The following is a 16,740-nucleotide window of genomic DNA, read 5'->3' as shown; positions in this document are numbered from 1 at the left end:
GCAGCTCAGAAGCCCACAACAAAGTTTATTTTTCCCAACCTAAGGCGTGTTTGACTGGAAACGGGATTGTTTCATCTGTGCAGCCGTTCTTCAACGCCAACTTTTCCTGAGGAATGAATGCGCTGAGCTGCACTTTATAGTTTGAACGCTTTAAAGCTGATCCTCCACTGTAGGTTGCCAGCATCCAAGTTCTCCCAACAAAGCTCGTCTTATCTCATTTTTACAGGCTAACGTGTTTGATGTGTTGGTGTCAGTAAGAAAAGAAAGTAAAGTAGGGTATTTTCATCTTGTGTTCCGCTCTGGGATTGCCATCCTTGATTTGATGCTTGATTGATCGCCTGTCATGCGACTGCCTTTGATCTATTCATTCCTGATAAACATCAGTAAATCATTCAACATAGAGACACGCATGCGCCCGGCAGCTGGACTCCCTCAAAGGATAACTTTTTGCCCCCGCCGAGGAGCAAAGAAAAGACAAATTGAAAGAAAAGTTCTCAAGCGGGATAAACACTTGGCGATTAATACCCAAGGGGGAGGGAACAAGGGAGGAGGGGAGAGGAGGGGGTGCCTGGGCGTAGCGAAATCACAGAGGGGCATCTCCTACAGAAATAGTCCTAAAACACAGAATGGTAAACGGGCGAGGTGACCTCTAATGGTCACTTCAGTCTCTTCTTGACCTGACCTCTGTGTGCATCTCTTAGGAACAGGAAGTGGTGCATATCCTAAACATTTGTTGTTGTTGTTTTTTACATGTGGCATTAAACATGGGTATAACAATGAAGGGATAAAGTAGGCAAAATCACAACAGATTTGCTCTGGAAGTCATTATAGGAAAACGATTTATCCCATGTGATTAAAATAAATCTAGTTTAGTATATAGAGTTTGCTAATAATTAACTTTCTGGTTAAACACAACTATTGAGTATGTTGTTGTTTTTTTAATGACAAAATATAATATTCTACTTTCAAAATATGAATGTCTGTTTCAGATGATGTGTCACGCAGTGCTAAAAGTTAAGACCTAATTCATACTGAACAGTCCTGTTTTTTGTTTTGTTTTTTTTACAGGGAAAGTACATCATAAAAAGTAAATAACCACATGCATATTTCCAGAGAAGTTTTATACCACCGCTTCAATGTCAGTTCCCTCACTTCGCCTTTCGACAGTCCGGCCTGCATGTCGTCGCTAAGTTGACCAGACACGAGCTGTTCTGCGAGAGAATCGCATGTTTGCCCGAATCCATTTGATGTCCCTGGGAGATGTGTGTGATTGACACGCATTTCCAAATGACGGGAAAAGAGGAGCCTTTGAAGTTCATGCAGTAATGACCAAAGCCGAATAAAACAGCTGTAGAATGTTAAGCAGGCGGTGGAAATGTGAGGTTAAGCAGACTTAATCAAGGTTGTGACGGGAAGACTTTGAACTCGGTGGGGCTGTAATTTCTAATTGACGCGAGGCTTTAGTGATGGATAGAAAGAAATGTGTTTGAAGAGCAAGCCTGCACGGTGAAAATGAATAGTGTCGGTTTATACCTCTGCTACAAATGGCGGTGAAAACCCCTTAAGAGAGCACCAAAAAGTGTGTTGTTTCTCTCTCTCTCTCTCTCTCTCTCTCGCTCTGTTTTCCAGCCTCTTCTGGTCATTTGGCTGGGCTCTGAAGTGGCCCCATTCCGGCTCAGCTTTTGAATATTGATTTAATTGTCTGTTTTTCTGACAGACACATACATCACAGGCCGTAATGGTCAATCCCAGCTTGGCAGGCTGTGTCTCTACATTATTTCCAGTGCTTGACATATGGTCAATCCAAAAACTTTACCACCTTTACTGACGTGTCTGCCTGCTTCCTCGGTGAGCACACACAGGCTATTGTCTTTTTTTTTTTTTTACAATGCACGGCCAGATATTTCCACATCCCAGTTTTGTCACTTTGGAGTTGCACTAAAACAAAATGTTGCATATGCTGCTCAGAGAGAGAGAGAGAAAGAGAGAGAGACAGGGTGGGGGGGATTCAATAGCTCTTTGTATGCCATTTCAAATGGGCTCTGTTTCATCAGTCACAGTGATGATTTTAGACCCTGTAATGGCGCTGTACCCTATCTAGTTTATGACCACTGACAATACATCAGTGTTCTTTCATTTGGAACGGCATTACTGCATCTGTTAGTTTTGGCAGTTCAGTTCAGTGCAGTGCAATTTGAGCAGCAGAGACTTTTGCTGCAGTCATTTGTTGTCATTTTTCTTTCTTTTTTTTCTTTTGGTCTCTCCTCACTAAAGTGCAGTTGCGCTGATGTATTTCTCCAGTAATTAATGAAAGGTAAATAATGCAGTCATATCAAATGGCAATAATTAGGATGATAATAAAAACATAAGAATTTAAATGATAAAAACACAAACGGCATTGGAGCAGGAACTTTTTTTGTGTTCACTCACCTATGCTAAGTTTAGATACTGCTGTTCAATCAAAGTGACAATCAAAGTTGTGCTGAAATGATTAGTTGTTAATGATAATCAATTAGACGATGTACCCATCGTCAACAACTTCGATAATCAATCAAGCTGTCTATTAAGCAAAAATGATCTGTATATTAACTGGATCTAGCTTCTCAGATGTGAGGATGTGCTGCCTTTTCTGCGTTTAATCTAGCAAGTGGAAGGTTTCGGGGTTTTGACCTGTTGGTTGGACAAAACAAGCAGTTTGAAGATGTCACTTTGACTTGCTCGAAAAGCTGAGATGCAGTTTCAGTAATCTTTTGACATTTTATAGATCAATTAATTCATCAAAACGGTTAGTTAGATATTGGTTACAAGGAGCCTGAATCCAAGAGCTGTGCTAGATGGTTTAATAGCACAAAATCAACTTTATGCTGAATAAAATAAGACTGTGATAGTAACTGCTGTAATCGAGGGGTTACAGTCTGTGATTTGTGGTTCTTCAGTACTGTTTTTAACGGTTTTTAATCAAAACTGTGAAATATCAGACGGTAATATCGTGTTTAACTATGACAACATCTTGTAAATATTACAGCTAGATAGCCAGTGATTATTTTAATTACTGGATAGGAGATACTGTAGTTAACGTATACACAGAACCCATAACTCTATGTCTGCCTTGATACCGAGGTCACAGTTTTGATTGCTGTTGGAAAATTAATGGTATTGCCGCACGTCTACTCCTGCTTTTAGTTTGCCAACCGCAATATCTTAAATCAAACACTGTCACTCTAAGTAATGAATCTGTCAACTAATCATTCAACATGTCAGTGTGATTACAGTGTGACACTGTGTTAAATTTATTCCACAGGACTTTAAAAGGGTGAGCTTAAAAAAAAAAAAGAAAGATCCCTTTTTATTGCCTCTCCTGCATCAACATTCAGTTTTAATGAGTGAGACAGAGGAAGAGGCAGAGCAAACTGTGAGTGACCAATCCCCTGTGGGATGGAGCACGATACAGGTCCATATAGGGAGTGTCACTTTTATACTTGTACACTATTCTTGGGTTTAATTTGGCACAAGAATCTGCTCAGTTTCTGTTCATTCCCAAATACAAAAGTTTATTTGACCCTGAACTCGATTCTCACCTCTCCTGAGAGGTCTGTTCTTATCCGGTCATGAAGGAACTGACGAGCTGTGACACTGTCAGACATCACCGTGTGGCAATGTGGTCCTTCATGCCTGAAGACAGTAATTAGCTTTCCTTTGTCTGCTGTCTTGATAAAAAATGTTTGGTAACCGGCTAAGTTACTCACTGAAGCATCTAATCAGATGTTTAGCGCTCTTAATATAGAACTCAGAACTCAGTCTACAATCATAGACTGCGACTGCTATTCATTTCTGTAATACGTGTCTTTCACTGTCTCCTGTAAACCAACTTCAGTACTACATTTTAATAATCTGTTTGTCGCTTAGCTCAACACACGTGTAATGAAAGCACTGTGCAGCATTTGTCCAGGTTGAAGCCATACTGAGCTGCACTCAGATTAAACAGAATGCACAGACATTGCTTCACCTTGTGAGCCCCCTTCATTGACATTAGCGGCTGCCTTCTTCTCTCGTAAACAGAGCGCCCTTGACTGCCACTATCACTACCTCAAAAAGGAGTCTCTTAATTATGACTTGGGGGGGGGCGGGGCTTCCCCTCTTCTCGAAGCCATCGTTAGCTGTGGTCCCTAATTATCCAGGTAGCTGACAGATCAGTGACGGGTCCACCGATTACTGCTGACAAATTCAGCTCGGTGTCAAGTCTGCAAGCTGCCTTGATAAAAATCAACTCCTCTCATGTCCCCGCCTCAGTGGTTCCAGTGTAAACTCAACTCCAGCGCTTGCTTGCAGTGCCACGTGACAAATCAAAATGTGCGACTTGAAAGGCCAACACTGTGCTGGACGCACTCGCAGTTGGTGCGAACTTAACTTTAGTAGCTATGCAGAGGAGGTAGTTTTAATGCGAATGTGGCTTTCCGTGAGCATGAAGTATTTTCTTAATACTTCTCCTCTCCCTCTGATCTTTCCGCTAACAGCTTTTTGGTGTGTTTGACAGAACAGGAACAAAGTTCTAAGCCGAGCAGCATTAATACATTTTGTTGTTGTTACTTGGCATTGTATTCCTCTGCAGGAATTTAGCTCACGGCACCTGTCAGCTAAGAAGCAAGCACCGAAAGATGACTATTAGAACCTTGTGTTAGTTTTATCAGGATGTTTCTGATAAAGGATTTAATGACAATTTGTCAGCAGTTGAAGCTGTGATGTGACAAAAAAAAAATATTTTTTTTTGAAGTGAAAAGTCTGTAGATGAGAACAGAGCGTATGTGTGTGTGTGTGTGTGTGTGTGTGTGTGTGTGTGGTTGGTTGGTGTGTGGGTGGTTGGGTGTGCATGCCTCTCTGCATCGCTGAGCAGGATGTTTGTACAACCCTGCATGTGTGTGTGAATGTGAAATATTCTGATCCTGTGATAATGCAGTGTATGTAAAGTGTCATTAACAGGTGACATTGACTGAAGGAGTCAGTGGATATATTTGCTATCCCACACTCCGCTACCCCCGTAGTTTCATTTGCATGTGGTGTCAGAGCCAGTAGGCCTTCAGGAAATCAAAGACACACACACACTAATACGCACACTCGCACAACTCCGCTCTCTGTCCTCATCTTCGTGGAGGTTAAGTGACAAATGAAGATCGATGACTGCTCTTATGGAAAAGAGAGGGTCGAATTGAAAATATGTGGGAATTAGACTCGCCAGCCGAGTGAAGATGTAAAGGCATTCGCCGCTGCAGGCGCGAGGTAAAACTATCCCCGAGCTTAATGAGGTTCAGAGGAAGCAGGAAAACCTGGATTTGCACTCAAGCACAACACGAGGAGCCTTGACAAAGACATAAGAGAAAACAAGGTCATTTTTTATTGGACTAAAAACTCACGAGCATCCTCTTTCTTAAATACATCCTGCACTTATTTTTTTTGTCTCTGAATTTCAGCACGTCTGTTTTTGATTCACAAAGATATCTTGGCGACGTTTCAAAACCAGCTGCAGAACAAAAGCCACAATGTACGGTGGGGATGTAAGATAATAACAGGAATAATAACAAGAACCAAATCAAACCCATGACTGTCCCTGGGGGGTTTAGGGCACCGGTCGCTAATTACTCTGAAGCATTCACACGAAGGAAAAGTTTTCCTGCTAATTAACTAAAAAAAACAGTTGATTGAAAGAAGAAGAGAGTTAAAGAACAGGCCGGGACTTTGACATAAATTCTCTTGATTGTTATATATGTGCATTAGCTGAAACAAACAGCAGTTCAAAGCCTAAAGCAGTTTCCTATCATATTTGACAAAGTAAAGCATAAAATCACCACATTTGAGCAGCTGAAATAATATTTTTGTGTTTTTCGTAATTATTTAGCAAAAGTCGATTAATTTTCTGATACATTTTTTTTTTATCCTGATCTCACATGACCACATGCAGTTTATTTTCCACGTTAAGAATCTGAGAGGACCGGTTTTTGGACGGCAACTTTTGCCAACGTTGTCTAAAAGTGCTCACCTTCTCACGGTCTCTGTAGGCTATAGCAGAGTAGCAAAGAACGGTAGGTTGTCACACTACAAAGTGGGCCAGCTGCATTTGCTTTTTCTACACAAACATTGTACTTTGTCTTTCTAATAATAATAGAAGTTTTAGAATTATACAGATGGAATCGGGCTGAGAAGCAAAAGGGCTACAGAAAGGAAAAAGAAAAAGGGCAAGTCATGATTTAAGACGAGACGATGGGAGGTCCAGGGTGCACTGTGAGGTCAGTGTGTACTTAGGGGAGCACCTGTCTACTTCCTCTATAAGATAATATAATTTATTGGTTCCTGTATATTTTTTTTACTTTGGCCCCCAGCAGTGTTGTATGCCTGCGTGGTGTAAGTACCTCAGTAAAAACACGTTACATTGGTGTGTCTGTGTTGCATTGGTCCTTGTATGATTGATACCGCATGGCAGGCGGACGCTGGTATTGGAGAGACAGTTTGTATGCGGTGATCACATTTGAGACAAATTTTTTGCATTTTTCTGCAGTAACCTCAGAAATTACTCAACAACCGATTTTTTTTTTCTTCTTCTCTTTACTTGATATATTAGAAATTCCCATTGATGTGGTGCCTGTTGTGCTAATTGTGGCGATCATGCTAGAGATAAGGAAACTGCAGATGCATGACCATGTTATTGAATGTTAAACTGCTCTCAGTTCTCAGTCTCTTGGTCTTAAATTCTAAAGTAGCTCTGATCCACAAATTAAACGTTAAAAACGGTGCTGAGGTGAGCGAGTCACCATTTGATGTCCTGTACGGTTTGGCCTTGAAGTGGTGCTGCTTCTGTTCACCAGCCTTGAACATCTGGGTTGAAGCACGGTGGGTGAGAGCGGGCGTGGGTGGGTGGGTGTGGGGAAGGAGGGAGGGGGGGACAACAGAGGGAGAGAAAGAAAGAGGGGCTGTGAAGAAAAGGTATTAAAAGTGACAGATGAACATGACTTGGGTAGACGTTCTGTTGCAGCAGCTGTGACTGCTGCCATTGCTCTGACAGGTGTCAATTAAGAATTACTGCAGAGGCCCTGCAGTCATTTTTTTTTTTTTTCCTGCCCAGCTGTCTGTCTGTGCGCCTTTTTGAGAAATAGCACTTTACCCTTGTCACAGCATTAGCGCTTACCCACAGTCGCCCCAGAAAATGAGTGCACGGCGGGCACGCTGATCAATAACCAGCGTATTAGCAATTATTTTGCCCATTGATTTACGTTGGGGCTGCGACTCCCAACGTGTCGTTATTAGCCGCTGATTATATGTGCCTGTTCAAGACATGCGCGCCAGCTCTTGCGCTTGTTCTGTTGGTGCCATGTAGATATATTTTAACCTCGCATGTAGGGATAAAAAGACACATTTCCTTCTCGATTGCAGAAGTGGAAGTTTAACAGTTTCATTGCAACCACACTTGCACTGTCTATTCATGAAACCAATGTAATATTTCCTTAAACGATGCTAAGCCAAGTTGTTCCTCCTGCCCACATGCTGACGTGTCCTTGGGCAAAACAGTGAACCCCCAAGTTGCTCCCGATGTCAGGCGAGCACCTTGCATGGTAGCTCTTTTGCTATTGGTGTGTGAACGGGCAAATGGGAGGGCAAAAATGGTTAAGTGCTTTGTAGACCAGGAAAGTAAAAAGACGCGATATAAGTGCAAAACATTTGTTGTGTAGCTTTGGGAACCCAAATTACCAATTTGTCCCTGGTTGTATTTTAAATTGAGATGTTCTCTCTGGTGGAGCTTTCTGGATAGAAGTGAGTGCATTTCCAGATTCCTTGTATGAAATGACATAAGATACTTAGTTCTTGTATGCGTTGGGATTCTGCGAACACCAACAATAACAATCGTCAAAAATAGCCAACATTTTCTGGTTCTAGTTTTTACGGTGAATAATAATATAACAGAATCATATTTACAGACATTTGCTGGTTTTGGATGGGTTTTGGACATTTTTTTTAATGAAATTACCAGTTATTTTTTGATCGTTCGAGTTTTCTAATCAATCGTTTGTCGCTGCCCTAATATAATCTTGAACAGACAACAACGGTATCTGTTGTTTTCAAAGGAGGGATTCGACAACGTGCAAACACTGGCTCCTCTGTGGTGGACATAAATAAAAGGCATTTCTGGGTGGTAACCACTGCAGTGCATTCGAGGTGATTGTTTTGCCTCAGCAAGAAATGTTAAAACCTGTGCGAGTTCAGAATAGGGAAATGAAAACGTCGTCATGCATAGTTGCATCGATTCTTCACACCAAGCAATAAAGAAACAAATAGGCTAACAAATAGAATTTGTGTGTTTCGTTCATGTTTTTTTGAGGTTGTTTGGGTAAAGGTTGGACCGGGGTCTGAACATAATGACTATACACGGTTGGTATTATGAATATAATCCTCCTGTAAACATTTAGATTAATTAAACATGTGCACACAAGCCGTAGTGCTGAAGAGAGCTTCTGCTGTTTGTAGAGGGTGTTGTGCTCCGACCGGTACTTGTTTTTATTATATAGCAGTTGATAAAAGCTGGCCTCAGCATATCGACACAGGAGTTGGTGCAAGTGGACGAAAGTCAGGAGACGGAGATTTCTAACCCCCGGGGAGTGTTTATTTAACTGATAACGTGGGTTGAGTAGCAATGAATATCATTTTTTGGACATTAGTTTACTGCAGATAAGCCATCTGGGAACAGATACAGTTAACAGATGACACTTTGTCCTTGAGAGCGGACGCTGGGGAAGGTCACGCTGCAGCCTGGTGTAGTGCCACTGCCATCTCTCTTTCCTCCCCTTACCTCTTCATCTTTATCTCTACCTACTCCCTCTGTCTCTCCCTCTCACTGCTCATTTTTTTGGGATTACTGCCCCCCTCCTCTTTCTCTCTCCTTGTAAGCCTTTTCTCATCTTCCTATCTGTCATCAATCTCTATCTTACTGACTCAATTCTCCTCTACCCTGCTCATATTTTCTTTCATCTTCCTCCCTGTCTCTCACCCTCATCTATCGCTCTCTCTCACACCGGATGCTCAAGAGTCAGTGAACTGGTTACAAGAACATGAACTCGACATCTGAAAAGGAGAACGTAATACTCTCCTCTTTCAGGCCCACTGGCCTTGTTCTCATATTTCAAGAACCTCTCTCTCTCTATTTTTTTTTTAATAGTCTGACTTCAGCAACATCCTGCAGTCACATATGAGTTGTAAAAATCCAAAAGGTCACAGGGCAGTAAAGTCTTGTGTCATGTTCTTTGAAGTCTAAACACATGACTGTCACATATTTTCCAATAGCCATTTCCATCCTCATTCAGCAGACAGTTTATCCTTGAAGCACATTGCACAGGAAAAGAATCAAATGCTATTTCGTTAGCGTGGCGCTATTCAGTTTTCCCTGAATGCTGTCATTTGAACAGAAACCCATTGACCACGATTTGCTTGGGTGTTACACAAAGTAATCACTTTGCAGTCATCAGCTTCAGTGCGCCACTTGATGGGCAGTTGAAAGGGGATATAATGTTTCAGAATCCCAGTCGATTCAACAACACCACATGTTACCCCCCGAAAATTCCTCCCAAATCTTTCCAGAGCCGCTGTGCTGTCTGAGACAGTGACAGTCACAGGGGGGTATAAGCTCAGCTCTGTCTCCCTAAGTCGTCTGTCTCCGAGAGAACAGCGGGAGGCCTCTTGTACACCCCTCCTCTGTCAGTGTGTCTCTTTCATCAGTCAGTCCCTCACACACCAAACCAACTGTCTGTCTCACTCACTGGCTGAATGTCCACCTGAGCATCTGTTTCTGATCACCTGTCTCTGTTCCTGCCTCTGTTTGTATGGTGACCCAAATGTCGGCCTGTTTACTTGTCTGTCTCTGGTCCGTCTGCCTCTCGTCTCCCACAACACGAAGCCACATGATGACAGGGCTGCACCTACGTCAAACTAACTACGCAGGAAATATGTTGACATTGAATAATGTTCGTCTGATGAGTCTGCATGAACGCTGATCTTTGACATAAATACAACAAAATGAATGACCTTGTGGAAAATTCACTAAAGTGCTCTAATTAAGTTTGCTCATGAGCTGCTTAACGTAAGTATTTGCACATATTCTGTTACTTAACTACAGTTCAGGGGCAAATATTTTTTTAACAGACACTGCAGTCGGCCAAGGAAAAAAAAAAACGATTTTTACTTTTTGGTTTTCATGCAGATTAAACAAACAAGATGCAACATGAGTTGCTTGTAGGTGGATTGTATTACTTTAGGAAAGAGCCAGTTGAGCAGTTCCCTCGTCTCTCCTATCTTTGTGCTAAGTTTAGCTAAGCTAAGCTGAACCGCTGCTGACTTCGCAATATCTTCATTTTACTGTCCAGGAATGAGAGTGGTTTTCATTTTTTAATCTAACCATTGGCAAAAGATTGAACAAGAGCTCAGCTGTATTTTAGTACGTAGTTAAAATGAACAACTACAGTATCAACTTGCTGTCTCTACATCTGTCATGTTTTATATCTTAAGCCAATAACATAATATGAAATAGCCTTCCTGTGATTGTCCCTACATAATGAACACTTTTACTTTTAATACTTATTGATTTTTGTACAACTGGTTGTAGGACTGTGCTGCTTTTTGCACCGTTTCCTTGAAATCTGGACCTAAAGGTGTTTGATTTCCATTAAAACAGTGAAAGATATGATCTTTTTTGTATACTTTAAGATACTGGCCTACAACCATGAACTGCCCTTTGTCTATCTCGTCCATTTAGGTCCATATAGCAGCATTTGCTTCTCCCTTCTACTTTACCTTCTACTTTGGGCACTGCTTGCTGCTTCACCCTTGTGAAGGCCTGTGTAATATATCTGTCATCTTGCTGAATAATTACAGTGTATTTGAAACTTGTCTTGCCTTACATTTAAAGTCCACGAGTGGCCACATTCCCAGTTTCACCATGTCTGTGTGTGTGAGTCATTTCTAGGTGAATGTGACTTCCTTTTTTTTTTTTTTTTTTTTTTTTTTTTTAACTTAACTAATCTGTTTTTCCTCTTCATCTTCTGAGTCTGTCACTTCATTCCTCTCCTGCAGTGGCTCATAGTTGGAGCCTCCCTCGTTCTTAACGTCCTCTGGTTTAATAATAACTGCAGTCAGATTTCAGAGCCTTAAGAAAGCAGTGTCATACAAACTGGACTGGAAATCTCCAGTCATGACTAAGTAACACCTTTTAACTATCTGAACAGCAACCATCAACTTGAATATTATTTATTTACAAAAAAAAATACACTGCACTTAATAATTGATTAATGTACAAGCTGTAAATCTCTCTGTACAAGCTACATTTACCTGGATTTGAGAAATGAGAAATTTGGTTTCATGATATTACAATTTCTTGGAGTGCTAAAAATGAACTGAAGGTTATTGTCACTGTTGATTAATTTGCCTATTATTTGTCTAATAATTTGGTCTATAAAATATCAGAAAATAGTGGAAAATGTCCATCACAACTCAAAATGTGATATCATAAAATCAACCATTGTGTCTGATCAACTATATAAAGCAGCCTATCAACAGAAATTAGCAGCAACACAAAATGTTTTTGCATTTGTACTTGGAAAATGCTTTCTTTTTACTGCAAAGAAAGCCTTAAAAGCAGCATAAACATCAAAATCTGTCACGACAAAAGGTCAGATGATTTCACCTCCACCATAATTTATTGCAGCTAAAGTACACAGATTGATGCAGGGAAACATGATTTCATCGGTTTTACATTCAGAACCAGAAAGAAGTATGTGCAGCTTTGATTGTTCGAAGTTTCTCTGGCATAACAAAAAAAACAACAGGTTGTTTCTGACATCTCGGTCGCAGGCATATAAAACAGCTGTAGTGTGGGCCGGTCTTATCAGTGTGACAAACAGCAGCTGCAACATTTATCTGAGATTAGTCTCTCACTTGAACATCGACAGGCTAGAAGGGCTTCTGTAAAACCCCTGAATTTCTGTTCAAAAATAATGTTAATGAAACATATTTGTCAGCAGAGGGAATAAAGACGTGTTCTTAGAGGAGTGCACTGTGTACGTCAGGGATGTTTAATTAAACTTTGTCAAACTAAACAAGATCAAGGTGCAGACTGGCTTGTGCTGATTAACATCACGTTTATCAAGTTCAGTCAATTACCTTGTTAGACTCTCCCCTCCCCTCAGGATATCAAGTTAGCCGACCAGACAGAGGTGAGTGCCTGGCAATTGGGAATCCTTTGAATTTTATTTAAGGAGATTTGTACTTTAATACGGACTCTTTCAAGAGGAAACCATGCATCTACTCCATTGAGTACAAAGTGCAGCTTTAGATGAAGGACAAAGTGGTTTCTGTGAACTATTTCACAGAAATGAAAGAAAAAAAAATCAGTATAGTTAAGGCTGTAATATACAGATCCCCAGTGTTAAAGCAACACTGGTTGTTGGTAGCAGCAGATATGGTTTCTCTAACACTGAAGTTCATGACATAACACTCTGTTCTGAAGTTCTTCATCGAAATGAATGTAGGCTCATGGTATTTAAACAAATAGGGGAACAGTTTATTGGCTATGAGGTCTCCTCTTCAGACAGAGAACTAAACACATGAAGTCTGTCTGAGTAAGAAAGACATTTTCGCACTTGTTCAGAACTATTTTAAAAACAGAGTTGGACGGTTTTGGCCTCACAATGCCAGACAGTAGAGCTACTGTGGAGGCAGTGCTGATGGCACAATCCTGAGCTGGAGAAAATGTGCACCCCTCCTCAGGATATTTGGGATCTATTATGTATGGAGGCGCTGAGTGTCTACAAGACCAGGGCCAGGGAGCTAGACAGGACTGAGTGAGGCACTATTGTGTGTGTGTGTGTGTGTGTGTGTGTGTGTGTGTGTGTGTGTGTGTGTGTGTGTGTGTGTGTGTGTGTGTGTGTGTGTGTGTGGGAGAGAGAGAGAGGGAGGGGGCAGAAGAGAAGCAATAGACGGAGAGGAATAAAAGGGTGAAAAAAAAAAGAGGAGAAAAAGAGACTGACAGCAGACAAAAAAGAACCAGGGAGGAGGGGGGACCGAAGGAGGGAGGGATGAGGGAGTGGAAAAAGAGGAGGCAAGCAACAGAGGAGTGAAAGAGAAATGACTTGAGGGGTTGAGGGATGGAGAGAGAGAGAGAGAGAGAGAGAGGTGAATACAGCGAGGGAAAAGTATCAAGGCAGAGAAGAAGAAAAAAGAGAGGGCGAGAGACAGTGAAAGCAGTTGGATAGTGGAGGAGAGAGAAAGAGGGGAGGATGTCACCCATGGCTGCCACTCATCCCTCACAGCTTAATGACGCTGTTTTTTTCCCCCCTTCTCCCGCTTCTTTTCCGTGGGAGAGGGGGAGGGAGTTCGGCCCGCACCCAATCACGCGGGGTCGTACAGAGTTCACAACCTCCAGGTGGGACTGTCCTCCACCAGGGAAGTGTTAGTGTGTGGGTGGCTGTTTATAGAGAACGTCCCTCGAACAGGAAATGAAAGCAGTACCGATGTTTTGAGACATTTTGAAAAAAATGTAAGCAAGATTGGGGGGGGGGGGGTTACAATGAAAGTAAGGATTAAAGCTAATTCAAGGGGTGAAAGTCAAAACAAACATGTTGGAGTGACAGTTTTTGTGCGTTTTTAAGCAGCAGATTTTGGAGGAAAATGCTTCGAGTTCATGCCCGACAGTTCTGTGAACATGTGAAGCTTTTGTTTTGTTGCCCGTCTGCTTTTCAGTTGAGGTTAAGGTGCAAATGCCCTGTCCAAAGTTTGTGTTTGTGTGTTTGTATACGAGTATGTTTGAAGCATGTGTGTTTATGTGCGTACGCACATGTTTGCTCGCAGCAGAAGTCTCTCCCCCTGAATGTCTGTTGCTTCCTTCTGGGACTGGCTTGAGTCTTGATTCACTTTGCGTGTTGTGTGTTGCGTGTGCGTGTGCGCCTGCGTGTGCGTGCTTAGCTCCACTTGTCCTCTCACTCATTCCCGTTTCTGGGAAGCATCAGCCGTTTAAAACTCAAATGGCAGCAGTTTTTTTCCCCCTCGCTCTCCTCCTCGCACCAAATTTGGGGAACAGCTGGGGCGGCCATGACGATGATTTGTCTCCCTCTGCCCGTCCGCCTGACAGGTTGAGAGCATGCACACACACACACACACACACACACACACACACATGCACATGTACACACACCTACTTGGGGAGACACAAACACTCACTAATAGGCGCACGCACGCACACACACACACACACACACACACAATTAAACATACGCTCAGTATCACAGACACACAGGCACAAACACTCACACAGACACAAAAGTAGACACATACCCAGTATAAGAGGCCATGTTCTCAGGCTGCTGCCAAAACACTCTGATTTCCTTTAGCCTGGGCGGCCATACATCAGCTGGGGGCCTCCCAGCCCGGATGGCAGGGGCTGACAGAATGACATGTGTCATTTATCAAACGAGGGGCGCCAGACCTCAGGAAAAGAACAGACCGCCGCGTGACAAAGCCCCCCGAGAGCTCTCCTCCACTCACAACGAGGGGAGTGTGTCATGGGATAGACACTGACAAATCTACAGAGATAGAACACACATGGATACACGCTGACATCAACACGCATGCAGAGGAAACACACACACACAGAGGCACTTCCAGCACAGATATAAACCCACCGATCAGACACTACCCAAGCTGCTTTGTGCTTTTTAAAACACTTTGTTTGCTCCTGTTTAAAGAAAGAAAAGACTTTTAAAACACAAGGCAAAAAGAAAATGTTCTGGATTTTAACGTGCTGGCAGTGGACCCAGCAACACACACACACACACACACACACACACACACACCCCCCCACACACACACACACACATATATGTTCCCCTTGCAGCCAGAGGAACCACAGCCAAAGCTTCTCCTGTTGCCAGCAGACCCGTCCTTCTTAATGAACGGTCATTGGCTGCGGAAAGGAACTCTCTTAGTTGGCACCAGCACTCCATCTCCTCCCTTTCATATCCATGCCACCACATACACACAGCAATGCTTTTTGTCTCCTTCATTTTATCTCTCTCCTCCTTTCCTCTTCCCTCTCTGTCGTGATCCCCCTCCACCCCCTTTTACTCTTTGCATACCCTGTTCATTTGTCTTCATAAGACTAATTTATTTTCTCTGCCAGATGCAAGCTGACAGCCATCAGTCACTCTCCCACACGTACTGACGCACACATGACCTCCTGACATACAGACAAATACGCTAACATGGACAAATGCACACGGCTCTTCTCTCACTTTTTATTCATTTACCTTGTCTCTATTACCTCACACGGCTCTGAGGTAAGCTCTGTAGTCACATACCCTCTGTTTTACCCCTGTCCTCCACCCCCTCCAACCCCCAAAACCCTCCCATTAACATTACTGAAGATGGATGCGTCTTCATCGCGGAGATTGATTGCGGATATGGAGTTATGGTGCCATTTATGCGTGTGTGTGCGTGTGTGTGTGTGTGAGTGTGTGTTGGTGTTAGATGGAGGGCACTCGGGGAGGCGGCGTAGGGAACTAAAATGTGAGGGAGGCAGGCTTTTCTCTCGTTTCCAGAACCTTCCAGCCGTTCGTTGTCTGTCCGCAGTTTGATATTATGCTGTGTTGAAGGATTGCTTCCTCTCTTCCTGTCTCTCTCTCTCTGACTGTGAAGCTGTTCATAACCACTGTGTGTACACACACACACACACACACACACACACACACACACACACACACACGCACACGCATGCATACTCACACAGACACAATTAGGGTGAGATGGCTACTGATACTATTCCACTTTTAAAGCCCACTACATAATTTACTGACTTTCTCCAGGGACCCTTTTTCTCCCCCTAATCCCTCCTCCCTCCTATTATTTCTTCTTTTGTCACTTTATTGCTATGGTCATCAGGAAGGGGGGAAAAGAACTCCACATACGCACACATACACTCTCCAAACTGCTGTGTAGCTCTGTTTATTCTTTTGTTATATTTTTTTGTTACGCCCCTATGCTATTCATCATGCTTAAATCCTAAAGTAGTGTTGAAATGAAACACTGGAACTATGTTTAATGGAGCGCCAGACTTCAGCACTAACTCGTCACTTGAGCGGGCAGAACGAAAAAGAAAATGTGGCGATGCATAAAGGATAACGGTTTTGATGGTGCACAATCGCTGGAATTTCCCTGGTGACACATGCCGTTAAAAGCACTAAAATGTTTGGGGACACTTGGTTGTCCTGAGCAGCCTGAGGGTTTTCCGTTCTAATTAATTTCCCTAAAGTGACTTTATAGTTTTTAAAGTTATAATTTCTTTGTCTATCTGTGTGCATGTTGGGAAAAGGATGTAAGTTAGGTCTCTGAGGCCTCGCAAAGTTCTCAGCATTATTGTGTTCTGGCTTGTTTTGCATGTGCAGTGTTGTGGGTTGTTTCCGAATACCTTATGGAGATGTAGACAAGGACGGAGTGCAGCTGATGAAATGTTTTGATCGAGCATTGAAAACAGCAAAATCTGTTCTTTTCAATAGAATTGCCACAATCAGCGGATTTGCTTGCAGGGGTGGAGTAAAGCCACACTATTTGTTTGACTTGAAAGGCACATTGCACTAGACTGGCTCCGCCCACCTATTGCTGACAGCTTCAGTCTTCACTATAATTATAGTCTGGAAACTCTGTTCGCATGAGGGCTCACTC

The 16,740-nt window shown here is 42.5% G+C and overlaps 1 protein-coding gene across 2 annotated transcripts in view; it reads left to right on the top strand.

Annotated features, from left to right (window-relative positions):
* tshz1 (teashirt zinc finger homeobox 1) overlaps nucleotides 1-16,740 on the top strand; it is a 30,263-nt gene that overhangs the window by 1,425 nt on the left and 12,098 nt on the right. The window lies entirely within an intron of this gene.

This window comes from Embiotoca jacksoni, unplaced genomic scaffold, assembly GCF_022577435.1.
Source record: "Embiotoca jacksoni isolate LCO1_2020_lvr unplaced genomic scaffold, fEmbJac1.0.p SCAF_7, whole genome shotgun sequence".
NCBI classification, from domain to species: Eukaryota; Metazoa; Chordata; class Actinopteri; family Embiotocidae; genus Embiotoca; species Embiotoca jacksoni.
The sequence above is the reverse complement of the archived record's forward strand: the minus strand, read 5'-3'. Positions and strand labels throughout refer to the sequence as shown.